The sequence below is a fragment of the Sinocyclocheilus anshuiensis genome, unplaced genomic scaffold (genome assembly GCF_001515605.1).
Source record: "Sinocyclocheilus anshuiensis isolate Anshui unplaced genomic scaffold, SAMN03320099.WGS_v1.1 scaffold127, whole genome shotgun sequence".
NCBI lineage: Eukaryota > Metazoa > Chordata > Actinopteri > Cypriniformes > Cyprinidae > Sinocyclocheilus > Sinocyclocheilus anshuiensis.
In genome coordinates this window covers 172314-183438 of record NW_015552528.1, presented here as the reverse complement: position 1 = coordinate 183438, position 11125 = coordinate 172314, and the positions used below count along the sequence as shown (strand labels likewise).

The 11125-nt window shown below is 38.4% G+C and overlaps 1 pseudogene; it reads right to left on the bottom strand.

Moving 5' to 3' along the window:
- Positions 1-7220: 7220 nt before the first annotated feature.
- Positions 7221-8341, bottom strand: LOC107663581 (uncharacterized; annotated as a pseudogene).
- Between the last annotated feature and the right edge of the window lie 2784 nt (positions 8342-11125).

The following is an 11125-nucleotide window of genomic DNA, read 5'->3' as shown; positions in this document are numbered from 1 at the left end:
GAGCGCTCAGACTGACCTGAGATTTGCCCTGCAAACATTTCAGCAGTTATTATAGGCCTGTGTGTCCCGTATTTCTGTCGACTGAACCAGCCATGCCATTAATTATGAATTTATCAGTCTTTTGCACGCCAAAGTCAATTTCTGCGTATAAACATTACGCCAAATAGAAACAGAAAATCGTGCTATACACACTTTCATGAGATCGGGTTAGACTACAACAATTAATTTGTAGTCTATTTTACAAATGGGAATACAACGAATTCATGACAATGTTTTACATTCAAGCTACCTGTAAAATTTTAGTGTAACATTCATTAAAATAATCTGGAATGCAATAAAGTAATTTTTAAAGCTGTTTTTAAAGCATTTGCTGCATGGATTAAAAAAAATAGGCCAATAAATAATTCACATATAAGACAAAATTGCGTTGCAGCAAATCCTTTACATTTTAAGGTTTTCAGAGCAGAGCAACATAAAAATCTGAAAAAAATATAATCGGGCCTGTTTAAGGCTTTTATTTTCATTTTTATAGTTTAGATGGTGATGAAAAAATGACTCGCCATCTCCTCATTGGACGTGCCTTTAGAGAGAAATGCATCTTTACGGATTACATAATGAAAGAGTTTTTGTTTTCGATTTGAATTATTTTGTTTTAAAGTAGTAATTTAAAGCTTTCTGTAGATATATTTATCATATCTGTGACTCAATTTGTTGAGTTTCGGTTCATCATTGTGAAGCCTCCTGTTCGAGACGAGACGGCAAGCGCATCCTCTGTTTTCCTATTTATTTTATACAAGCACAACGTTTTGTTGATATTGTGAGTGCACACAAATAAAAGAAGACCCTTTACATTTCCCAATGTATTACTCTTACCTTTAGGAGCAAAAATTACGGCATATTTTAAGTTGTTTCCACTATCAAGAAAAAAATGCAAGTTAATGATCGCGCTGGCGCCTCCATGTGCTGCAAAGTGCCTTCAGCTTCCACTCTACACACAAACGATTAGATATGCGCCTAACAGCGCACATTTATATCGTTTAAACATTTAAACTAACATTGTGATATGCTTGAACTGTTTTATATCTATAGATTTTATTTTAGGCAAGTCGTGATGATTTGAGAAGGCTAAATTGATCAAACATAGGCTAAGATCAGCTCACTGTCTGCCGCTGGCCGCTACTTACAAAAAAACCTTACATTTAATGAACAAAAAATGCTCCAAACGTTTTTCTAAATTAACTTTATTAAAAATGAAACGAAATATAATCACTTTACCATTACATACACAATCCCCCCCCAATGAAAAAAATCCGGCAGTGCGAGTGAACGCGATGGCCAGTCACAGGTGTTCAAGAAATCAACACATATGTCTGTGATTGGCTACATTGCTGTGTCAAATGCGTGAGTCTCTCGCTGAATGCGTGCGTGAGAGTTGGCAGCTCTGTAATTATTATAATGTCTTTACCAGGTTGCTAGTTAGCCTATGAAATATTGTTGTCAGTTAATTAATAGCCTTGTAGATGAGGGCTATTTCCAGCCTTTGAAAATATGAAAATTATAAATAATTCATTATCTGTTTCAACCAGTCAGAGACAGAGCAGCAGAGCAAAAAGTCAGAACCAGACAGGTCAGGTGCAACACCTGAGAGGACAGAAGCCAGGACTAACAGTGATGATACGGACCAAGCTGAGGTGATGCCAGTTAGTGACAGTGAGACAGAAATAGAGCAGGAGCACCAGCCACAACCACGTCTGCCTTACCCCACAGATAGGGGATATTTTGATGAAAACATCTTAGATCCTACTATAAAACGTTACATCATTACTACAGGGTCTTGTAAACCTAGTCCCTTCCCCAGAAATCAGCAGAACCGTTGATTTTCAGAGGTGTTTTATTACAAAAAAACAAAAGCCGGCATTAAACTATCACGCAGCTGGCTTTGCTATTCCCCCAGATTGGATTGTGCGTACTGTGAACCCTGCTGGCTATTTGGCGACCGCAGTTCACCGCACTACAGTAATGCATGGGTAAAGGGAGTCAGAGATTGGGGGCATTTGTCTGAAAAAACTGAACTACACGAGTCCTCTCAGTTTCATGTTCAAGCCTGTGTGGTGTATGAACAGTGGAAACTTAATGGCACCATTGATGCGCAGTCGGAGAGGGACATGCGTGATGCGGCGCTTTTTTGGAGACAGGTGCTGGAGCGCATTGTGAATGTGACACTCACACTCGCTTCGTGCAACCTAGCGTTCCGGGGACACAGAGACATTTTGGGACAGCCAAACAGTGGGAATTTCCTTGCCATTATTGAGCTGCTGGCAACCTATGACCCTGTGCTGCAAGATCTGATCAAAAGGCCCAAGGGTTCAATTAAATACCTCAGCCCCTCTATCCAAAATGAGACATAGCTATCGATATCAAAGTAACAGACGTTTTCTCAAATCCGAGAAAAGCTTCAGACACATCTGCAAGTGAACTGGAACACAAAATCCTCGACAGCATTACAAAAAATGGCCTTGATATGTCTAAATGTCGTGGGCAGGGATACGACGGAGCGGCCAATATGAGCGGCGTCTATGCAGGAGTGCAGGCCAGAATCAGGGAAAAAGAGCCACTTGCAACTTATGTACACTGTGCGGCACATAACCTGAACCTAGTGCTGAATGATGCAGTAAAAAACATTCCAGAAGTGGCACAGTTCTATGACACCATCGAACATGTGTATGTGTTTTTTGGGCACAGTATTAAAAGGTGGGCCATGCTCAGTGGCATTGACTCCACAGAGCCCTCAGTTCACTCGGGTGTAACACTGAAGCGACTTTGTCCCACCCGCTGGTCCTCTAGATATGAATCCATTGTTGCCATACGGTACAGATACATGGACGTAATGAAAGCACTGACAAAAATATCTCTGACAAGTGATAAGAAGGACGAGCGTGATGAAGCAGCAGGGATAAAGAAAAAAATGGAGAAATTCACTTTCATTTTTCTAGTGGTTCTGCAGACTAAAATTTTGGAGAGTGTGAATGCTGTTTCTACAATGCTTCAAGCTACAAACGCTGACATACAGAAGGCTGTGACATTGCTGGACAACGCCATTCAGAGCTTGTCTGAGTATCGTGCAGCTTTTGACCAGGCAAAGATGACAGCACAGACGCTCGCAGAAAAATGGGGATGTCAGACAACTTTTGAAAATGTGAGAGTCAGAAGAATGAAACGTCATTATGATGAGTTGTGTGAAGATGAGCGCCTGTCCAACGCAGAATGTTATTTCAGAGTCAACAATTTTAATGCTAATCTGGACACAATAATCAACCAGCTTTCTCTAAAAAACTAACTTGGAAGTTTTTAGAATTGCGTGGAAAAACAGTATGTCCAGCTATAGACAGGCTCTAAAAGCTGCCAGGGCCAAGCATATCCACAAACTCATACTTGATACATGGCATACTGCATTTCAATACTTTGGATGGAAGAATAATTATCACAGCCCCAAAGATCACTGGCTGCTCACTACCCTCCCTGGAAAACATTGCCTGCTTCCGCTACCTCAGTAGGGCTAAAAACATCATCATTGATGCATCAGGCCACCACCTGTTTGATCAGTACAGTTGGTACAGGACCTCCAACCTCCCCCCCCCGATCTCACAGCAAATTCATACTAATCCGTATGAATTAACCAAGTGGCTAAATCGTACAATATCATACGAGCTGAGTCGTACCAAATCGTATGATTTGTTCATTGCATTTAGAACAAGCCCGTCAAGACGAATTTGTATGGAAGAAAAATAATGACAAATGTCTTTAAAACAAAAAAGCATGTTGAATTGCACTAACTGAAAAAATATAATGCATTGCTTTAACAGTGCTTGCATTTTCATGCCTTGTATTTGCAGGGTTTGCATTTTTAGTGTCTGAAATTTAACAGGTGTTTATTTAAGCTGTGAATATTTCAATTCAAACCGTCAAGACGAATTTGTATGGAAGAAAAATAATGACAAATGTCTTTAAAACAAAAAAGCATGTTGAATTGCACTAACTGAAAAAATATAATGCATTGCTTTAACAGTGCTTGCATTTTCATGCCTTGTATTTTCAGGGTTTGCATTTTTAGTGTCTGAAATTTAACAGGTGTTTATTTAAGCTGCGAATATTTCAATTCAAAACATTTCACACACATTTTCACAATTAAAAATATTGACCTTCCAGAGTTCACTTCCGAAATATTTAATCTGTTTAAAAATAAGATGTATGATATTCGACGATGATCTGCATCTGCTGTTAGTCGCTCACCAGCAGGTGGCGCAAGCGGATGTTGATGAAGACCAAAGCAAGTCATTCATTCACAAAAACTGATTTGCATAAATGGAGCAAGCGGTAAATAGAACTTATGATTATCAGGGCCAGTATGTATTTGTGGAAAAGCTGATTAAGACTCAAAAGCTGTGTTTACGTTTAATTCAGCATCGCTGTTACTCAAACGTTTCCCTGTGAAGCTACATGTAAGCAGCTTTCTCTACCAAAGGAGATTATAATGCTATTTTACCCAAAGCTGATATATAGAACTAACATTACATCTAAGATATTGATGTTAGTTGCTTAGTTTCCTTAACTTTATATCGTGGCTTGTGTGACGCTGAGTTGTAATACTGGGGTTTCCCTCTGACGTCACACTCCAGGATTCCCCAACGATGCTTAACGTGCCTCAGTGAACTAATAGAGTGACATAAACAAGACCTCAGATCTCAGTATACACCTTACTGATGATGCAAACTATATACAGGCAAGCAGATGAGGTCAGAAGAACGCAACACTCTGCATTTTCTTTATAATCACTTTTCTAGCACTGTAAAGTTAGTTTTAGGTTTTATATTCGCCTGACAAAACTGAAAAAATTTCACACACATTTTGATAAAGAAAAAAAAAACAATCATTCATATTCACCTTTCAGTGTTCACTTCCAAAATATTCAATCTGTTTAAAAATACGATGTATATTCGACAGGCAATTTTTCAGTCCATTTTATTTCAATTTACAAATTCGCTTACACAAATGATCAGTATCATCAGTAAAGTGTATACTGAGATCTGAGGTCTTGTTTATATCACTGTATTAGTTCACTGAGGCCGTTAAGCATCGTTGGGGAATCCTGGAGTGTGACGTCAGAGGGAAACCCCAGTATTACAACTCAGCATCACACAAGCCATGATATAAAGTTAAGGGAACTAAGTAACCGAAATCAATATATGTCTTAGATATAAGGTTAATTCTGTATATCAGCGTCGGATAAAATAGCATTATAAGCTCCTCCCAGATATCACAAGTACGTCTGCAAGATGTCTGTTAAAGATCGCTTCATCTGGAAAACATCTGCTGTGTACAAACATGATAAGATAACAATAAGATGTCAGTTTTACATTCTGAATCATAAACATCTTAAAGACATCTTCTAAACATCCATTTGACATCTGATAGGAAACATCTTATAGACGAATTGCAGATGAGCAAACACTCTAAAAATACGTCTTGCAGATGTCATACAGACGTCACTGTGATGCATGTGTGCTATCAGGACTTTGCCTTTGTCATGTAAGCAGCTTTCTCTGCCAAAGACAAAGCTTTGTTTATAAGAGAAATAATTGGTTGGCAGGCAAATGTTACATTGGATTTTTTGTTTTCATGCTGTTCAAGCCCATAAATTTAAATTAAGCCATACGCAGCTTCTGTTTTGCGAGTCACGAATTTCCACAAATGTAATATTTATTGTTTCTTTTCCCAAATCCTCACCGTCCCACCCTATTTTGGCAGGTTTATTTTCTTGTCATTCACTTTTAATCTCTGTTTTTGCATCTCTTAAACATGCAGGGAGGAAATGAAAGATTTCGTGGCCATGAATTAAGAACTTTTTCCTACAACTTAATTCACTGCCCCATTTTTGTTAAATCATGGGTTATCTAGGGAACAAATTAAAAGAAACATGGACCTCGGCAACAAATTAATAAATTGCAGGAACGAATTAACAAGTTGTAGGATGAAGTTGAATGAATTTTAAATTAGGCTAGATTTTCTAACCATTTACATTGTCATTTGCTTTGGGAAAATTGGGATGAAAACATGAAGATGTGAGAAGAGATGGGCTCTGTCCTGCAGGCCTGTCAAAGCGCAGAGCCCGATATCAAACAATTATCAGGGGAATTATAATTTAGATTTAGTTACTACATTTCTATTGTTTTCCATGTTAAAGGACTTGGTATTGTTTCTATTCTTATGTACTTTTAAGGTTTGGTTCACATTAAGAAAGAAGACTTGTATATTCGAAGACGCTGGAGACAAGTTCAATACTTAGCTGACTTGTTTTGGAAAAGGTGGGTGAAAAAATACCTCCCTTTAATGCAACAATGCCAGAAGTGGAATAAACCACGCCGATTGTGGTTTATGAAGCAGCTAGAAATTCTTGGCCCCTGGGACACATTACAGAAACGTTGGCTGATTCTAAAGGTTTTGTTTGTCGTGTGCACCTGAAGACTCAAACAAGTGAACTAGAAAGGCCTATCAATAAGCTATGTCTGTTAATGGAAGCAGTATGCGGAACTTTAACAAAAATATATTTTTTTAACTTTTGACTCTACATTTACACTGACTCATATAATACTAATAAACCTACCTACACACCAAACACTTGGATTTTCGTTTGTTGGAATTATTAACTTAATTTAGAAACAAAACTTTTGCTTTTAATAAAGTCAATTCAATCTGAAATGAAGATGGCGTTTAGAGTGGAGTGCGTGCAAAATAGGTTAATCGCTATTACCTGAATTCACAGCCTACTAAGAAAGGCAGACACAAGGGCATTGTGGTAGTCAAGGCGAGAGATAACCATGGCCTGTACCAGTAGAAATAAACCAGTAGTGGTGGAACAGAGGAACAGTTCACAGTGAACTGAATGAAACAGTAGTCAGAGATGTGCAAAGGCGTAAACATTAGGCATTCTGTGGCACAGCTTGGGTAAGAATGAGATCAAGTTCCTTGCTTTGTGAGTCAGAGGGCTGCAAACCTGTTTTAGGTCAAATGAACATATCAGGGACAGCCACAGAGATTTTTATTATACAAATAGCAAAATCTAAATCTTTATCATTCTCTATTATTAAACCCAACCAAAACACACATAATAGGTTACTTGTAAATGCAGGAATTCACATCAGACCACAGTGCCATACCTGTAGATGCTGACGAGGACTGACATCGCTTTTTTGGCTGTGGCTTCTCACTCTCATTCTCTTCATCCACTTTCAGACACATCACTGCCTACATTCACTTTCTCTGCAGAAAAGTGTAGAAAAGCATTTGTTTCCATGCACCATATAAAGTTGCACAAAAGAGTTCCTTGTAACTGAACTAAATAGTGACAATATATAATATGTATAAGAGCAAAAATTATGTCATGTGTTCTTACCATAAGGCTCAAGGTTAATTTCATCAAGGTTTTTCCCCTTGAATTCTGATACTCTTCCCTGTTCAAGGGCCTTGCTGATCTTTGCTAGTTGTAACCGGTAAAACTTTCTATGGACTCTTATTTATCATGTCCCATAAAATCTGCCAACTGGTCCAACTCAGTATCTGTCAGATTCAGCACTTTAGATAGCGTTGTGATCTGTTTCCGCAGCTTTGTGGATGACAGTCTTTGGATGTTTGGCTCCACTCTGGTGGGCAACCTTCTTGATGCAATACGTGCCTTTGTAGAATGATGTCACGATCATGGGCTTTGCGGAAAAAAAGAAATTTAATTCAGTATGCCACATGTTTGACGATTCTTTACAAGTAGTTCCATGGAGTCCAGCACACCTTGGGGTCAGGAGTATTGGCACCTTTCTGTCTCGCTTGCCTCTAATTTCGATGCGTTGGAAATGCTGACAGAGCTTCTGCTCAACTTCAGAAAAAGCATCAGCGACATCGGAATGTAAGACAGATGTGTTTCGGAGAAGATATGAATTCAACCTCATTTTTGAAACTTCTGCTCTCCTGCGATTAAACAATTACTTCACAGAGAGTTACTTGGCCAAGATTTGACCAGTTCTTCTGACTTTTCTCAAGTTTCAGCTTTTCTTGGTACAGTTTAGTTTGATTGCTGAAATGCATGTGCATTTTTTTAACATCCTCAGTAAAAGAGAAGTTCTGGGGAGTTCCATTTTGCTTCATTAAGCGCCTTCAAGGCTGAGGCTGACACACATTCATTCCACATTGTGGTATACGTATGCTTAAACATTTTCACATTTTGGACATAATTTTCCTCTCCTGCAATCATTGCTTCACATTCTGCAATATCTGCCATTTTTTAAAGGTTGTGCCCCAGTTTTAATGCCAAAGATGGCACTGTGAAGACCTCCTCTTCATCTCAGAATCCCGAGGTATTTTTAACAGCCTTGATAACATGATAGAAGTTTGTGGGTATGAAAAAGTCTTTAATACTCTGCAGCTTTCCCACTTTCCTAGCACAAAGTTTCGGAACAGCCCTTGGCAGTAACGTTTGTTTATGTTGTTGCTGTTGAAACCGTCTAAAAACAGCTGGAAGTGGATGACACCAGAAGCCAAAAACATTACATTTACAAATGGCCAGTTTCAAAGGCAACAACATAAACAAACATTACTGCGCATGCGCACTTTTGACATCGAAAATTTTCTAAAGACAGTCAGTTTCCTTCAGAGATCTATATTAGGATCGACCTGCCTATCTAAAACATTTTCTTTTACATACCTTAAACCATCATGTGCAAGTTTTCATCGGACTGTCCTTAGCGACACACCAATATATCTTCACATCCAACAACTGGTGTTGTTCAAGAATGCTTGGAGCTACAATCATAGCGTGACCACTGCTGCAAGATTCGTTGAATGACACTCTGTGCCTCATCAAACTTAACCCAAATCCTTCCATTTACTGTACAACCACAACTATCCGCTGCGTTGGCAACGTCTTCCCTCAACTCTATTACAAATGTCGGAGCGAATGATCCGGAGACTGACGCGGCTGCGGGAACACCACAGCATCTGTGAGGACAGACACTGGAGAAGCTGTGTAAAGGACGAAGTAAGTCATGTTTTAAAACATTAACTATGAACTGTCGATTTATTTAACATTTGTATCTGTGTTATTTCATTATTAAATTAAGTGTTCACGTTTTTGTATCGATAAGGGGGTGGGAGAGAGGTCCAAGCACCAATTGATATGTTTTGTATAGATTAGTTTTAATGAATGATTTTAATGTGGAATAGCTGACTGCCTAAATCGCCCGCTTCTTAAATAAGTCTTTTTAATCGGTATACTGTATATTTAATCTGTATGCGTGACGTATAACAATTCTACAAGAAAAGCAGTGTAAAAACGAAGTAAGTAATGTTTTAAAACATTAAATATAAACTCTCGATTTATTTAACATTGGCATCCGTGTAGTTTGATGATTAAAGAGACACACGAGGCAGAGCGCTGGGGGAGGGGAGCGGCTGCGGCTTGTTTCAGACTCGAGCAGCTCAGCCTTTATGTTCCTCTGTAGAAGCGTTTCAGAACGCTGTAGAGTAAGCATACAGTACTGTAATAAAGTACTTAGAAATCATTTGCAAACTATTCAGAGTTTATTGCAGTTTTTATATTGCTAATATATGAATAACCTGAATACAAATGGTGAAATCTTCATCTTTCAATCTTTCTCCCACTGTAATTAAGAAATTAATATTGTTTAATTATGCTTAATTGTTAATTGTGCTTAGTTATTGTTTAATTTATGCTTTAACAACTTGTTAACCTTGTTCATGATGTACAGTATTAAATCAGTAGTAAAGGAGTTGTTAGTGGTTATTAGGAGTAAATATCTCTGCCTCTGATCTAGGTGTTGTTGTTATAGTTGTTTTTACTAATGAGATGGGATCTGGCACAACTTTACCACTTAACAAACTGTACAAGAATATGAAAAAAATAATCATACACCACTTGTGATGAAGAGAACTTTAATACTTAAACATTGTGTTGTTTTTGAAATGACTGTTTAGTTTTCTTTGTGTTAGCTAGTTTTCTGTTACGTGTGAGTTAACTTTAAAACATATTGATTACAGATGAAAACTTCACAGCAAGACGGACAGAAGAGGGATGAGGAGGACCAAGACGGACAAAACCACACCCCTGATTTTGTCCAGGAAATTTGTATAGAGGTAAGTCATAGTTAAGGGCATTTTGGTTTATAATATACAATTTTAACAGGTCATTGGATGTCTTTTTTATTACACATTATTATACATACATTCACAAACAGCTAAATATATTTTCACTTTTGTCTTATACTCCCTCATGTAGTTTCAAACCTGTATCACTATCTTGATATTCAGAAGTTGCTAAAGCCTTGAGTTTTCCCAAACTTCTTGAACAGCTTCGAAACCAGGGTAATTATTATCATAACATAAAAGTCTTGGAAACTGGACGTGGCGAGATCGTTACATGGCGACAACCAGCTGCAGATGCAGACATTTCTGATTTCCTTCCCTGCCCAGATTGCCTGGCCTTCTTCATGAAAAAAGACCTATGGAAACACTCTTAAGACATGTAGGGGACAGCGGGATGCAACAAAAACAAAAGGTGAGCGAGTGAGATCAGCTGCAGCCTGTCTGATACCAACCCCAGCAAAGTGCTCTGCTGGTATTACATCTCTCTTGCAAGGTATGAGACAAGATGAAATCACAGAAACCATTATGAAGGACAGTTTGATTTGTCTCTGCGGTGAATCAGTTTATACAAAGTGTGGTCATGATAAGTCACAGCATCAGTACATCCCTGCTTCCAGAGGCCTGCAAGAGCATGAATGCCAGACCACAGAAGAAGGTCAGTACTAAAGGGATCTATTGGTTAGCTTAGAGGCGATAATCTATAGGTTGCTGATTTAAATCCTGCAAGGAACAATCCACAACCATAGAGTCCTGGAGTAAAACGTATTCTACTCTATCTTAACTTCGAAGTGATAGTTCACCCAAAAATGTAAATTCTGCTATCATTTACTCACCCTCAAGTGGTCCCAAACCTGCATGAATTGCTTTGTTTAGCGGAACACAAAGTAAGGTATTTTAAAGAATGTTTGTAACCAAACCG